Below are 16,309 nucleotides of genomic sequence, written 5' to 3'. Positions count from 1 at the left end.
TCTCTTTATTACAAATGATCTAAGTATCCCCCTTGAGGCTATGGCTATCAGAAAGCATTTAGTTGGCTCTCCAGCCAATAATTTTCAGATCTGTTTTATTATGAAACTGTAACACATTTTCAATAACTTTTAGCTTTGCTATCCAGAGCAACAAATAATTTCCCAGAACCCTTTGGAAAATCTGACACACAAAATGATTCTCTAGTCAACTTGTGTATTATTAAGCTGAAAAAAACCCCCACATATCGGATCATTTGATCACTGGAGAGAATGGCAAAGTATTGGGAGCTTCAGGACAGATGGACGAACTTCAGGTCATATAAAACACTACCAAGGCTGTATTTGAAGAAAAATGTGAAAGTTTGTGAAAGCGCCCCGGGTGAAAATACTTTGTGTTGCTAAGAAACATCATCCCTGATGATGGATGAATTAAATTGTCTCAGTTAGCAGCCAACTCCAGGCATCCCTCGTTTATTAGGAGAATGTTTTCTCATACTTGTAATTTATTTCAACAGCTACATACAAATAAAAAGCCCTACCTTAAAATGAAACTGAGAATTTCAACCTTGCATAATTAATGCTACAAAACAGAATAGAGTTTATATCTTTAACAGAATTTAATAACTAACATTTAACAATGTAAAGTCTAAAAATGAATATTAGACATCCAGACTATTAAGAACTTATTTTAGGATTGTCTGCAGTGAAATACACTCCCAAAATTACTCTATGTACAAACCAGTGAACTACAAAACTCTTGAAATATTTCTAAGCACCAAACATTATCAATATTCAGGTAATCAAATTTTAAACATCACTGAGAGAAAAGCACATTCATTTGTCATGTATTGTTATGATGACAAAAACAAAAATTATGCATGAAAAATTATCCAAACCACCTGCTTTGGTCACATGGATATTGTCTTAATGTTTCATCTAGTTACTTTTTTAATGACTTACTTACTGTTTCTCCTGCAGGACAGACTGGTGAACTTAGGGCAGTGAATCTTTGCTTTTCTGAAGTGTTTGCTGTGGAACCCCCACAGACCATACCTGCTTTGCCTGCCGTGCACTGCATTCAGTGACGTCCTTTCAAAGGTACAGATGGAACAGGGGAAGGCCGCCAGCTTCTCTTCCCACCAGCTGCACACCAGGCCAGAGGAGCTCACCTGAAAGGAGAAAGAACAGCAAGCACATCTCACCTGGCACAGCCTTCAGAGCAGGACACAGCAGCAGAGGAGAAGCACAGCAGGTAGGGAGCCCCAATATAAGAACAGTCCCAAGGTCAGGAAGTAACCCCAGGATTGTTGCTCAGAGATGAGGAAAAGGACAGGGCTCCCTTCACAACCCAAAGAGGAATATGCACAATTTTATGCCACCCAGAAACCAACTCAGTTATTGCACTGAAAACAAACCAAATGCAGAGACCCATTTTCCAAGAACACAGTTGGCAAAGGGGAGAGTCATTAAAGAAAATGAATTTTCATTTGTCTGATGCCAAGGCTTTGGGGTTTTTCTTCCTAGTTACTAGATTGTGTTCTGATGGAGATTTCAAGTTAGAAATCCCAAATTTTAGGCCTATAGAGTCCAATTTAAGAAAAAAGGTGGAAAACCCTCTATAAACTGTTCTTTGGATCACATCACAGCTTCCAAGTCAGAAATTACCACACACAGTTACATGCCAGTAATGTACTCAGCTAGTCAATACACAGAGGCAGCCACAGAGGCTCTTCATCCCAAATAACCCCACCACGGAGCAGAGTTACCACTGGAGAGCCCGAGGAGAAGTATTTAACAATGATACCAATTTGGCTGTGCTAGAGGAGATGTGTTTCCTGTGGGCCTAATAAGGAAGAGCTTTACAATCTGAGCAGAAGCCTTTCAAAGCCTCAGAGGACATGTCTTATCTGCACCACTTCTGCTCCTGGAATCCCAGAAATCCTGAAGACAGAAGGCAGATCAGACTGCAGCTTTCCTAGGCACAGATGTTGCAATCACATCTGCCTTAACTCTAAGCCACAGTCCTTGTGTCTTCCCAACTCTGTCAGCATCTCTTAGTTGCTTTGGTTTTGAAAATGCCAGGGCAGAGGATAAAATAGTGTTTCTGATCACATCAGGTGTAGTAAAAGACCAACATAAAAGAAAAACATCTGCAGATTATAGTCCAAGCAAGCAGCAAAGAAGAAAACGTTTTGAAGCAGAGAGTGTTTCTTCCCCTTCTCCCTTGTCTATATGTTTCAGAAAATAACATGTCAAATCTTGAGATCTGATTGATCAAATTTTTTGGGGGGATTTTATTTTTCCCATTTCAGATTGCTCTATAAAAGACACAGAGAGAAAGAACCAAGACCAGCAATGGCCCCAAAGACAACGAGGGAATCAGAGCACAACACAACCCTTCTGTGCTCCACCTCCAAAGGCTGGGTCTGCAACAAAGTACAGGTTGCAGGACTCTGACTATAATAAGCTTCCTCTTGACATTTTATAAATGATCCTGAACATTAGTGCAGGATTATTTCATGTTTTCATTTATTACCTGATAGACAATATAGTTGCAAAATTTGTTAGTTACCTGGGAAATGCTGCAAGCATTCTGAGAAACAGAGTTAGAATTGAGAAAAGTGGGACTAAGGGATTAATAGCAAAACTGGTTCAGTATTAAAACTCTGAACACCAAAACTGAAAAATAATTCCAATTTATTATAATGATAGGAGCATCATATGAAAAAGTTGGTAAGATTTATTCTGTTCATCACTGGTCCTAAGGTTGTACATTCCACTCAGGTTTTAATACAGATGTATGAAACTAGCTCAAAAGAAAACCTAAACAATCCGGGAGAGTTAAATAGTGAATAATAATTAAAAAAAAAGATAAAGAAAGATGAGACAAGCTTCAAAATAGGTTAACAGCAGCTACAAGAACCATGCCCCACTACTACAATATCCACTGCAGAAAAAAATAAAGAAAAAAAGCTTAACAGGTTAGGAAAAAAACAGAATAGTATTAGAGGAAATATGCTACCTCTAGGGATAGTTAAACAAGAGATCAGGTTATGAAGGGGTTACACAAATCTCCACTGATTGTTTTTAAGACCTGGTAAGAAGAACAGGTCAGGAATGGCCCACACATCTCTCTCTGGACTGACACTGAACTACACACTCACACATCCAGTGCAGGGCCTCGGCACAGAGCGATGACCTCCGGAGATCCCCGTTTTCTTTCCTAAACTTAAAGGCTGCACGAGTTTAGGCTCCTGCCAGGCAACTCAGCAGGTGACCTGACTGCTCCTTAGAGCTCCGAGCAGGCTTTTGATATCTCTCTTTTCTAAATAGCCCAGGCAGGCTGTGATTGACAATTTTCTCTCACATGAAGCATGCTACCTTAAATGTGGAGTACTCGGAATGATCCACCAGGGAAATAAAGTCAAAGTACAGAGAAGGCAATGGCAACCGATCCCAGGAATCCAGTCCTGGGAAGGAAATCACAACTGCCAAACTGGGCAAGGATGCACATCCCATTAGTACCTAGAAATACAGACAGTTATATTTTCTTTTCTAGCACCTCCAATAAATAAGTCTTAATAAAAAGAAGTATTTAACAAAGTACTTAGAGAAATAAGGAGGGAAGGTTTGACGTTCCTAAGCTTATTTTCACAGCGGTATGAAAGGAAATGAGGTAGAGTCAGAGCTAATTCTCCTTATATAATTTCACATGGAATGATTAGTTCTGCCCCAACAGTAACAGCTTTCCAGAGGGTCCTACTTGTCGCCAAGATTGCATACAGATGCTCTAAGTGTAGCTTCCTTATTCTCCACTGACAACCAACTTAAAAGGCCAATATAATATTCATTTTACTACAGAATGAAATTCACAGCATGAATAGTAAAATAATGTCAGAACTACCATGAAACTGCAGTGGTATGTTGGAGGCTGTGACTTTTAAAAGTTTAATCACAAAATGCATTCATGGAGAGGAGCAGAGCAGCTTTGTGCTTCAGCCATATCCCCTTGCAACTAAGGATGTGCAAGAGCTGTGCCTGGACAAGGAGAGGGCAAAGGCACAGAGGAGCCTTTCGTGTCACATGCCCTGCTGAATATTTTCCTTTAGAAGGCAGGTTTCAATCATTACTGGGCTAATGCCCCCCTCTCTTAAGCCTGATTAGGACAGAAATTCCACATGCTGAAGGTGCTAGAATTCCTGAGTCACCTGGGTCGCTTCTGGGTGAAATACCAATTAATGGGAATTCATCTCAACAAGGCCCACAAAAAGAAAGCCCTGAAAGACACCCCTGAGCCCAATGGTGAATATATCACACGGATAATCCTAAAACTCCTCGCAAAAAAAAAAAACTTGTAATAGGTATTAGTACTCTTATAAAGCACTGCAGTGCTTTGTGTTTAATCCTTGAATAGACACTAGTAGAAAAGCCAAATATTCAATTCCAAAATTTCTACTGCAAATTCCAGCTCAGCTGCTATTATTCCTGGCTTTTAAGGGATATATATATTTCAAATACACATAATAGTAAATTTAACTATCAATGAAAAATTTAAGTCACATGCCAAAACAGCATGCAAAATAATAGCATACAAACTTTAAATGTGTGTATTTTGCAGTTTTTAGCACAACCATTTGTTTTACAAAAGACCTACAGATTAAATACAAAATACACTATTAGTTTTAGGCACAAGAACAACCAATTTTTTATGCCTTGCCTGAAATAATGACTAATTAGGCCAGCACCACCCTGCAGTCATTTCCATAAATCTTGCCTTTACATTTAAATCACAACAAGAAGAAAACTGACTTAACAACAACAAAAGCATATTTCTCATTAAAGTTTTCTTAAAGCAAGATCAGGACAAGAAATTATTCTGTAAAGACAACAGGCTGATGTTATTGTTTATTTGGAGAACTTTAACTCAGACCAAACAAAAAGTTGCACTCAGAAATTTTCTGTATTAAACTGCAATCAGCCAGGGAAAACTTGAAACTGGGAAATCATACAGCACAATTTCACAGAATCTTGATGGATTTCCTATATAGCAAAGTCATCTCACAGCATATTCCTTATGTAAACCTTGAAAAGAAACAGAACACAAATGATGCAATACGTTCAAGTACCTGTTGAACGTATGTGGAATTTTTGGTTTTGGACATATTTGTATGTAAAGTAAATATTAAAGCAGAAAGATACACAGGAAATACAATTCAAATAAAATGAGGAGCTGTACTTCAATTAAGATTTTTGTTTTAAAATTATGGGAATTATGGTGCTTCTGAGAAAGCACTTTTTAAATTATATATACTAGGCTAGATACTTATAAACCACTTTATTTTCATAATGCAACAGACACTTTATTTCTATTTTACTTACAAAGGTGTCACCTGGTAAATAAACACCAATAAAACAGAATCAAGATTTATATAGTTACATATTCCACAATAAGGTTATTAACACACAACTCTGAGGGTTAGCTTTTTTCCCTACCCCAAAACTGATTGGAAAGAACATGAAAAAGTGGGATATTTCTCTAAGAGGTGGTTTAGAAATAGAGTTAAGCCACACCACTGCTGCTCTGGCTAACCATCCATTCTGAGTTTCAAGCATTCCCAACCATTTCCTTTTGCATGTACACACAAAGGTTTGCGATATTCTGCAAGTTCTTCAGTACAATGGCTTTAAAACAGGTCTGTTTCTAATATGTGTATTTTATTAAGCTTTAGGAGGATTAACCAAGATTCTCAGTTCTTGAGGAAAATAAGGCATGGCAACAGCAAGGTCTCCAGCCTTCATTCCAACACTCTTGAATCCTGCCAGGGTGAGTCATGCCCAACATGGGACATGGATCCCATCCCAAGAAGGAATAAAACACTGCATCATATTAAATCTGCATCCAATTACTTAGGTGTGAACTCAAAGGGTGTGTTTTTATCTCAATGACAGCTTCTAAAAACGACTGTGAAAGAAATCTTGCACTCTGGATGGTGTTTTATCCATCAAGACCATGACCACCACACATTCTCAGATGCCAGAGGCACGGCCAAAGTGATCTTCTTAAGAACCACTGCTGCACCTCCAAGAAGTAAGCATTCCCATGGTATTTAGGGCAACTTCATACTTGTACTATTGAGCATCAGTAACACAGACAACCTGCTGCACAAACAGGGAATGACTGCCCAAAAATAATCTTGGAAAACAGCATGTGAAGCTACACTGGTACACTGCTGTAGAGCCACAACACATGCAGATGTTTTGAGATGCAAAACTAATTAAAATCCCCTTTTTGCGGTCACCCTAACATTTTTTTCCACAACAATTCAGCAAATTACATATGTAATACATTTTGAACATTTGATTATATGCAAACCTATACACACACAAATATTTAAATCAAAGTTGCTTATCCAAGACCTACTTACTTTGGGATTTATGTATCACAACTGTTTGTGTTCTTTACTTTGACCCTAAAAAAATAATTAATCAGGGGAAAAAATACAAATCACCCTTAGTGCCTGGCCTTGCCTGTTTTCCTCCAACTTCTGCATTTCATCATTAGTGTTACATACTTCACTGTTAATTTTAGACATTCCTCCAGTTCTCATTTGGACATCAAAGAGCTACTCGTACCCAAAATACCAGCAATCTGAAATACTGGCTTCCCTAGTTATGGTCATTTATAACTTGAAAAGATCTTTGATTTCTTGCCTACAGGAAACACTGCCAATCAAAAATAAAACATATATATGCTCCCATGAATTCCTATAGATGGGGTGCAGGATTTAGGATAATGGACTGGAAACATGGTTTTCAGATTTACATTTCCTACTCGGCCTGGCGCTTCACACATTTATTTTTACTTTCACATCTGACATGCAGCAATATGGCCAGTTAAGATGCACCTTTAAGACATCCATTGATATAAATCCATGGAGAAGTGAAATTCACACCGGGTTCTGTGTCCTTGCAGCATCCAGGCCCTTCTTCCCCACCGATAACTGCTCTGCTTACAGATGGCTGGGGGCAGCCCAAGGCTGGCTCTCCACAGCCCCTTATTAACAATTCTGCCACCAAAGATTAAAGTGATTCTCCTGCTTTACAAACTCGGTAGAGAACATTTCTCACATACAAATGGGGGGAAAAAAATGGTAGCCAGCTTTTTTTCTTTTCTGAAATGCCTGCTGTATGAGATCCTAACAGCCTTGAGTTTATATTTAGAGTTTGCTCTTCACTACTGCAATTTTTTTTAAAATAAAAATAATAGCGCATTACACAACTAATTCCAAACAATGAGAGACTCGCTATGTTCAAGTCAGCAAGCCATTTGCTTTGGTTTTGTTACTACTCCCACTGCAAAACAGCTCATGTCTCACGCAGTGGAACAATCAACATTTAGACGCTGTTCTTTCTACTGGTATCATAAAATAGAATCATTAAACAGTTCAGGTTGGAAGAAAACTTAAAGATCATTTTATTCCAAGTCCCTGCCATGGGCACAGACATCTTCTGCTAGACCAGGTTGCTCCAAGCCCTATCCAGCCTACCTTGAACACTTACCACTACTATAACCAAGAATAACTCTCACACCACTAGAAATTTTTAGTGTATTTCCCTACAACAGAACACAATTCTCTTCACACAGGACTGTATATGTTACATTTGTGAACCCAACTTTTAGAGAAACAGCAGTTACCTTTTTTTAAAAAGGTAACATCTCAAGTCTATGCACAGACAATTGGAACAGCTAATCCAAGCCAGTATTCCACATTAAGTATTTGCTCAACAGCAGCAGGAGAAATGCCTTACCCCCATGGCTCTCCCAAGCTGGACTATATGGGATTGTTCTACATAAACATATTCTGATCTTGTAAAGCCAAACAATAAGATGCATAGATATTTAATTTCTCTTTTGTAGCTATACTCCAGCTTACAGACAGTAAGAACTGAAATACAGCAAATGGTGCCAGAACTACTTGCCCTCTCTATGTCAGGAAGTGCTTGGTGTTATCACAGGTTCCAACAACCATTCAGGTTTTGCACAAGGAGCTGATGCCAGGAGCCCCGAGTGAAGGAAAGTCACTAAACATGTGCTGTTTTGATGATAAAATCATCTGCTTGGACACTTCCACCAGTACAGGACATTGGTCAGAGACCACAAAACTTCACCGCTTTGATCAAAACAGAAAGTAAGAAACTCAATGCTATAAACTGGGACAGAGGCCTAAAATGCTCAAGGCATGTGGCTCTAAGCTATGGGCTCAAAGCACTCTGCAGTCACAGAGTGCAGAAAACATTTATAAAAAACTAAACCAGGAACTTTTTGTTTTCATATTCTCAAATTTTATTGAGCAGAAATGTTTGAGGATAGTTTATTGCTTTTACCGGCCACTCTAAAATGGGCCTCCAGCCAGCTAGGTCTTTAAAATATGTCTATATCTCTGGTTTTAAAACAACATTAAGGAAGTTGTATAATTTTTACACTGGAGTCTGAGTGACTTAGCAGCAAAAGCGACAGGTTTCAGCTGTAACACAGGCACTTGGAAAGCTACGGGCACCACTTTTGCAACAGCACCTGTTGCAGTTGGTATTGACACTGATGCAGGAATCCACAAGGGTTAATTAACAGGTGTTTAACTCATGGCACATCCCAGGAGACTCAAATTCAGGTGTACCAGAATTCAAACTGCATTTCATCAGCTGAGGGAGGAATTCAGTGCTCTGTAAAGTACCAACACCCTGTGCTGAGCAGAGTTTTCATGCTGGGCTCCACTGTCACTATCATTCATTAAAGCGGGAAATTGACCAGAAAGTTTGTAAGCAAGTCAATTACAAAACATACTTGCATATTGCTACCGTTTTAAACACCAAGGTGTTTACACTATATTGAGAATAACCTTCACTTTCTTATATATACACAAACTTAAAAAAAAAAACAGGACCGATTTAAAATCCTAATCTCCCCTTAACTGATTTGTGCAAACTGGACTCACAGTATTTAAACTGACTATAGTACACCTGGACTTTCAAGAAAGGAGAAAAAAGACAAGGCAAGAATACACTTGATACGAGGCCTTGAAAGCCTCAATTAAAATTCAATATTGTACTTTGTATAGAGGCTTTTTACATAAAACCCTGTCATGGTTAAGATTTAAGGTTAACCAGGTTAATAGAATCCAATAAAATAGTTCTATTGAATTATGCCAAGCCATTGTTATAACCCACACTGAAATCTGCTATTTGACTTTCCCTGACTATTGGGCTCAACTCTGAATCATAAATTAAGCCTCAAACTGTTTCCCATATTCCTTAAAAAAACAAAGTACATGCTTTTGCACCTTTAAAGGTTTCTCTCCTCTAGTCTGCTACTCCAGTCATGTGTTAAAAGATTTGTGCAGACCTGCCAAGTCCCATTCATCCCAGACACACTTTCCTAAAGTTGGGATGTGTTTACAAAGTATATTTAAGCAGCTCCTCTGCTGCAAAGTGTTCTGTTCCAGGGCATACTTAGCTTATAATAATAAAGGCGACTTCCTAAAACCCACACGTTTCGTACAAGTAGTGTTTTTAATGTTTCTGTTTTCCTCCTTCTAAAAATCTTGATGGAATGCCAAAGCTAAGGGTGCAATCATACCGGATAGCTTCACCAGCTTCACTGCTCACATGTATAAACATTTTAATTTTGCTACTTGGAACCAAACCGGGTTCAGATTCTGCCGTTCCCTTTAACTGCTCACAAAAAGCAACCCCTGTCCTGCACACCTTGCGTGCCAAAACAAAAGGGCAGAAGAAGAGAGTGTCTGTACGGAGCAGCCTCCCCACGGGCACTGCGACCGCTCGGGCCCGGCGGCGGCTGCGGCGCGGGGCCCCCGCGGGCCCAGGTCGGGCCAGGCCGCGTTGCCCGCCCGCCGAGGGCCCGCCCGCCCCGGGAAGGGGCCGGGGCAGCCGCGGCCGCTGCCCGCGCTCCCGGCCCCGCCGGCAGCCATGTTAGAGCGGCGGGAGGCGGCCCCGCGGCTCCCGGGGAGCGGCCCCTGCCCGCCCGCGGCGCTCCGGGGCACGGCGAGGCCGGGCTCCCCGCCCAGCCGCGGGCCGCAGGTGCCGGGAGCCGCGGCGGGCGGAGCCGGCTGCTCTGCTCCCCTCGGTTCCTCTCGGCTCCCCCCGCCCAGCGCGGCGGAGCTCTCCCGGAGTCCTCTCCGCCGCCGGTCCTGCAGCCGAGCGCCCGCCCCGCTGACCCCTTCCCTCCCTCCCGGCTGGCGCGGGCGGCCCCGCTCTCACCCCACCCCGAGGGCGCTCACCTCCTCCTCCTCCTCCTCCTCCTCTTCCTCCTCCTCCTCACTCCCTCCAGGAGACCGTCGGCACCGACGCGCCGGCGTCCCGGCCCCTCCCTCAGCTCAGCGCCGGCCCCCCCTTCCGCCCCGCCGCCCGGGGACCCTCCCTGCCCGCGGGGACAGCGGGACGGGCCCCGGGGGCTCCGCCGAGGAGAGCCCGGCTGCCGCAGCGGGGCACGGGCAGGAGGAACCCAGAGAGAAGCGATGGAACGGGAAACAAACCGCGCGAGGAAAGCGACGAGCCCCTTCGCAAGAGTTTTGGGAGCGGGGAGGGGTGGGAGGAATAAATAACAAGGAGTTATGCACCAGGTGGGCTAAACAGAAACAATTAGAAAGAAGATGGATTTTCTGGGAAAAGAGTGACAATCAGGGCTGTTGCCAGTTAGATGTGAGTAGGAGGTGTGTGTTCTCTCCGTAACTCAAGACTTCTCAGGTATTGCAGCTCCTGGGAGAGGCTGAGCAGGTGTTATCTTAGAATCATCATAGATTCCTAAAATGGTTTGGAGCGATCTTAAAGACTTCCATGTTCCAACATGCTGCTGTGGCCAGGAACACCTTCTACTAGACCGGGTTGCTCTAAGCACCATTCAGCCTGGCCTTCAACACTTCTAGGGATGGGGTAGTCACAACTTCCCTGGGCAACTTATTCCAGTGCCTCACCACCTTCCCAGTAAAGATTTTTTACCTAATATCCAATATAAACCTGTTTTCTTTGATTTTGAACCTTATCTTGTCACAGCATGGTGGTCTTGTCCCATTTTTCCTGTAAGTTCCCTTCAGACATTGGAAGGGCACAACAAAACCACCATGAAGCCTTCTCTTTTCCAGGCTGGACAATCCCAATTCCCTCAGCCTTGTGTCACTGGAGAGGTGCTCCATCTCTCTGATCCACCCTGTTGCCTCCTTTGCAGGCGTAATTGTCACAGGCAAGTGTACCAACCCTCTTTTTGCCCACACTGAGTAACAAACCTTCCCAGCAACGCTATTTCAGAGGAGAAATGTTTTGTCACACTTGCTCACTTTAGCGTGGTGTTATCTCTGGTATGTAGACAGAAACTTTTTTTTTTTTTTTTTTTTTTTTTTTTTTTTGTTTAATGGTCAAAATGAGTAGGAAGTCAAAATGAGTAACACCTAATGGAGTGACAAAGCAGAGTTTCCAAAGAGTACAGCTGTGAGAAACACCAACACCAGTAACTTGAGGAATTATGTATTTTTTTTCCCTGCTCTGGCTAGTCAGTGATTATTAAAGGGTGACGTGAAGGCTGATTTGCATGAGAAATACCCTTAGGATAATGCAGTGTTTAGATTCGCAAGTTCTCGGGTTCAAAAATCCTGGTAAAGTTGCTTTCCACCATCCTGCACCTCTGAATTCCTGACACTGCAAAGCTGTGGAAATGTGAAAATGTCACAAAGGAGACAGTTCTTCATAGGTTTTACCTAGGCACAAGTGGTAAGACCTGAAAATCTTTTAATATTTATCATGCACATTATAAATAATTTTATAAGGTTGTGTCTTTCAGACAGGGTGACAGATGAAGAGGCCTCCAGTCCAGCTGAATAATTTGCCCCTGGCATGTGTTGGAACGCAGACAAACAGGATGTTTTATCCCCAATTTATGGATAGAAAAATTGAGGCAAGGAAGTGAAGGCATTTATTTTCCAAGTGTAGAAGTGCTCATTTGTAAGCAGGCAATTTAGGCCTGAACCTTTTTTTCCCCCTTTTTTCTTGAGGAAAAGGACCATGTATATACAGTTCCCATTGAAACTACACTTGAGGCACCCAAGCAGAAAGTCTTTGGCCATACTCTTTTGGGGTCCTGCAGCCCTAATCCCATGTTCTAATTGGCCAGTAATCTGTGGACAGATATTGTAACAGTTCCTTTAGAATATTTTTCTACTTCTCACTCATTTGCATACTAATGGCATAAAAATAGGCACTTCCTGCCAGTAATTAGTTGGAGCCCAGAATTTAAAGAAAGAAAAACACCACAGCATTATGGTAGATGGATGGTACTGAGGAAGCTGCAAAAAAGAGTCACTTCTCTGGTGCTCAGAAAGTGCCTTTAATTTAGAGTTCAAGGCTGGCAACTCTGTTACCTCTGTGTGACAGGGATTAACTGTTTGCTTGGCCTAATAACTTTGCCTCTAATGAGCCCCTCTAACTTTTTTCATGGCAAATCACTCGATCTGTCCTGCACCCAGGCTCGCTGCTGTAAAATGTTTTTCTTTTTTTGCCTTTTTCCCAGAAGGAATAATGCTGGCAGTGAAGTCTGTGAGTGGAGTTCCTTGTGGATCACCATGACTCAGACCAGCACAGAGGCTGCTCAAGGGTTTGTCACCTAATGAGGCACTGTGGAACCCATGTCACATCAAGTCACGTGAAGTTCTAGGTTAAAAGAGCTCTTTAGGAGCTGCATGTAAATATGGGGTTATTTGACATCTCACATGTAGGCCATAGACGCGACTGCAAACCAAGCTGATGATAGCTGGACATTTTCATCTTCTGATATAGCAACAAAGCTAACTTTGGTTTTACAAATCACAGAATCATGGAACAGTTTGGGTCAGAAAGGATCTTAAAGATCATCCAGTTCCAAGCAACTTCAGTGAGATAATTAAAGTTTATTTTCCTGCTTTTTTTTCCCTAAATTCTGGAGATCCTCAATACATGGTGCTGCTGGAGTGAGTCCAGCAGAAGATACAAACATGATTGAGGGGCCAGACTCAAAGAACCAGGGGATGGATCCAATAAAGGGTGTTAACGCTGCTTAAGACTGAAAGATGCAATGCAGAGTAAGTGTTTGGTTCCCTTAACAAGATCCAGAATCATAGAATGGCTTGGGTTGGAAGGCACCTTAAAGACCATCCAGTTCCATCCCCTCCTGTAATGGCCAGGAACGTTCCACTATCCCAGGTTGCTCCAAGCCCCATCCAGGCCTGGTCTTAAACACTTTCAGGCATGGGGCAACCACAGCTTCTCTGACCACCCTGTGCTACAGCCTCCCCACCCTCACAGGCAATAATTTCTTCCTAATATCCAATCTAAACATTCCCTCTCTCAGCTTAGAACTCTTCCCCCTTGTTCTGTCATTCCAGGCCCTTATCCCCAGCCCCTCTCCAGCTCTCCTGGAGCTCCTTTAGGCACTGGAAGGAGCTGTAAGGTTTCCTTGGAGCCGTCTCTTCTCCAGGCTGAACAAATCAGCTCTCTCCATTTCTGGAGATGCTCCACCTTTCTTACACCTTTTATTTTCCCTTCCCTCCATCCAGCCCACTTTGTTGCTAATCTTAATGTCAACCATGTGCCAAACTCTCTATTACATTGTGCTGAACTTAGAAGTGAAATTGTGTCACTTTTTTTTTTTTACATCTTGAAAAGCAAACCTTGTGAAGATTGTATCCAGCAGAACTATAGTGCCAGAAAGTATTTGCCTGAAAACTTTGAGACTGTAGCTTATTAAAGCACAGATCCTTAAGATGATTGGGTCTATTCCATTAGTAGATTTATAAAGTGTGCAGACTGGATAAACAACAGTGACAGCTTGGGGAAGTGTATGCACCTGTTTATTAAAAAGACGTTAACAAGGGCAAATCTAAAATAAGAACATGTACCACAACCCAATTTTCAGCAAATTTTTATGCATGCCTACACTTAAGGTTACCAATGTTATTGGCAATTTCTCTCTCTCTTTTCTCTCTCAGAAGTACACGGCAACTGATGAGCACGGAGCATCTGTGGCAAAGGAAAAAAACACCGTCTTCAAATTTTGAGGAGCAAACATGACCCTTTCTTTTTCTGCTGTTTTCCACCCACATTCAGTTCGTGTGAGAGAAGAAAGAAAATTAAAAAAAAAAAAAAAAAAGCAGAAATATTTTCTTTGCAGGGAATGTATTGTTCTCTCATTCACAAGCAAGCGCTTTCATCACCTCTACTTCCATTTTGCTCTACATCATAAGTGACAGCGAGTTTTCTGTATTTTGCTGGTATAACTTAGAAGGGGTCACGATTCTAAAAGTTCTCCTGCAGAACTGAGTCTTCTGTTTGGATGTATGCAAATTCTACAGCGCTTATGCCACTTGTACTTTGCAGATAGGTATAAGTGTATGCAAAAATGGAGATTATATGTGTACATGCAAGTTTTCAGAATTAATCAACCAAGAATGTACAAAAACTACAAATGCTTTGCTGAAATTTGGCTCAAAATAGATTTATGAATTAGCCTGCTATAGCAGCTTTCACTCAAGCTTGCTAAATACACCCAATTTTTATAAATAATTAATAACTTTTAAGATTTGCATGATGATGGGGCTTGGAGCAACCTGGTCTAGTGGACGGTGTCCCTGCCTATGGCAAGGGCATTGGAAGCAGATGGTCTTTAAGGTCCCTTTTAACTGAAACTATTCTATGATTCTGTGATAATACTATTGCCCCAGAAAAACATTTTAACAATATATCCCAATCTTGGGAGGACCTGATGGTACTTTTGTCTAGTCAAAATTGCTGTAGTAGTGTTTTTATAATAAAATATAGTATAAATTGCTGTTGGCCTGGAGCCCCTCCAGGATTAGCTCTTAATCCTCAAAGATATGTAAGTGCTACCACCTCCTTTTCAGAGATTGAAAACAGGAAATTGCATGGGTTAATAACCGAGTAAATAATTAAAATGTAGACTCCAAACTTGTTAAGTGTATTACAGGCACAGTCACAAACCCTTCTTGGAGTCACCTTCATGTCAGTAGTTGATGTGAATATTTTTGAAGACAAATTAAAGCCCTGGACTTGCCTGAGTCCTGTGTTTCAGAGTATGGCCAGGGTACAGAATAGGTCCCTCAAACACATCTGATTATTTCTGTTATTTTGAACTGAAGCAAAGGGTCCTGGAACATTTCTCACAATTCAGCAGGCAAAAAAAATGCAATGTTTTACTTCAGTCTACCTTTTACTAGAGCTGGGTACAATAGGATGTGATTATTTTAGGAACATTATAAATATCTACTATCTTCCTCCCATGCTAGGTAGAATAGTAGTCTGAAGTAGTTTTGCTTTGTAATTTTCTGAAACGAAGAATTCTGACTTAACCAAACCTCTTCAGAAGGAAGCTGGCTGATATTATCTTACTTCCCTCTTTTCTTATTGTGGAATTGTTGAGAGAGTGCCAGTTGTTGCTACTTGTCATCACAACTTTCTAGTCCATATTATTGCTTGTTAGAGGCAATAAATGTTAACCAGCAGACTACTTAAAACTGACCAGTGTGCAGAATTTGGGTGCATAGGTAGTAAAATGAAGACATTGTAAATCTGGGTTTGCACTCATTAATTGCACACATACATAATACCTACCTTCTGAAAAATAATTCTCCTTTATTTGTAATTATATTTGTTCAGTAATTTTTTTAAGGTTTTTATTTCTTGGATGGTATACCATTCAAAAGAATGAAAGCTTCTCTTTGAGGTGATTGCAGCAAGAGTCATGGACACAAGGTATTGCCAGAAATGGGAAAACTGGGAATGGCAGGATGAAATACCAAGGAAGATGATCACTAAGATACTTTTGTCCCACATGCACAGTAATAAGAGTGTGTGAGGTACCAAGGTTGCTCAAGTGGGTGCATGGATCCTGGCGTTGGTCCTGCAGGCAGTGGATGTGTTGAGGGATGTGCACAGGTCTCACTTGCTCTGCTGTGACTGAGCTAATGTACAACTGATTCCTCTCTGGGGGAAACTTCAGTTCTGGGTTTCAAAGGGGACCCTTTCAGTGTTCCTAATTATATTTTTGGCTACAAAGCCTGTCAGTCTTATAGAGTTGTTGGGGACTCTGACACCAAGAAAGTGTATCCTACAGAGCTGGAGCAAAAGATTTTATACCACTGCTGCCCACTGCACAGAAAGGCAATGGTATAAGTACCCCCCCCCCAAAAAAAAAAAAAAGAAAAGACAAGCTCTGAGCAGATTAACAAAGCTGTTTGCTATTATGGACAAAAGC

The 16,309-nt window shown here is 41.5% G+C and overlaps 1 protein-coding gene across 7 annotated transcripts in view; it reads right to left on the bottom strand.

Moving 5' to 3' along the window:
- GTDC1 (glycosyltransferase like domain containing 1) overlaps positions 1-10,389 on the bottom strand; it is a 186,520-nt gene extending 176,131 nt beyond the window's left edge. For all 7 annotated transcript variants that reach the window (XM_050976900.1, XM_050976904.1, XM_050976905.1 and 4 more), the window contains exons 1-2: positions 10,296-10,389; positions 1,054-1,169 (exon numbers count right to left, since the gene is read on the bottom strand). The gene's annotated coding sequence lies outside the window, so the exon portion shown is untranslated. The remainder of the gene's footprint in view (positions 1-1,053; positions 1,170-10,295) is intronic.
- Positions 10,390-16,309: the final 5,920 nt, after the last annotated feature.

Source organism: Serinus canaria, chromosome 7 (assembly GCF_022539315.1).
Source record: "Serinus canaria isolate serCan28SL12 chromosome 7, serCan2020, whole genome shotgun sequence".
In the NCBI taxonomy this organism is placed as follows: Eukaryota; Metazoa; Chordata; class Aves; order Passeriformes; family Fringillidae; genus Serinus; species Serinus canaria.
Note: the sequence above shows the minus strand (reverse complement) of the source record. Positions and strands in the feature narration are given on the sequence as shown.